Raw genomic sequence first — 352 nt, forward strand, 5'->3', positions numbered from 1 at the left:
GCTCTGAAGCTGTGGGCTGTGAGCTGTGGCACTGCTGAGGCAAGAGCTTTACTCCTGCCCTTATTAGAACAGAATCCGAATTCAGCCCTGCCTGGCCCAGGTGCCCTTTCCTCACTGCCTGCCCTGGGCACACACTACTGCTGGAAGTGCTCTTCTTCTCTGCCAAAGCGCCTTATGGCAGTTTCCTTTCAGATGGCTCAGCCAAGTAAAGAGGATGTGGTTCATTTATGGGATCTGAACTCCGAACCTTCACAGACGGTATTGTTTGGGCCATTGGGGGACCCGGGAACTGGCTTCCAGCCAGGGCGGCAGCGGCATTCATAAGTTCCGCCGGTGTTGTGGCATTGGGCGG

The sequence above is a fragment of the Plecotus auritus genome (genome assembly GCF_963455305.1).
Source record: "Plecotus auritus genome assembly, chromosome: 6".
Taxonomy (NCBI): domain Eukaryota; kingdom Metazoa; phylum Chordata; class Mammalia; order Chiroptera; family Vespertilionidae; genus Plecotus; species Plecotus auritus.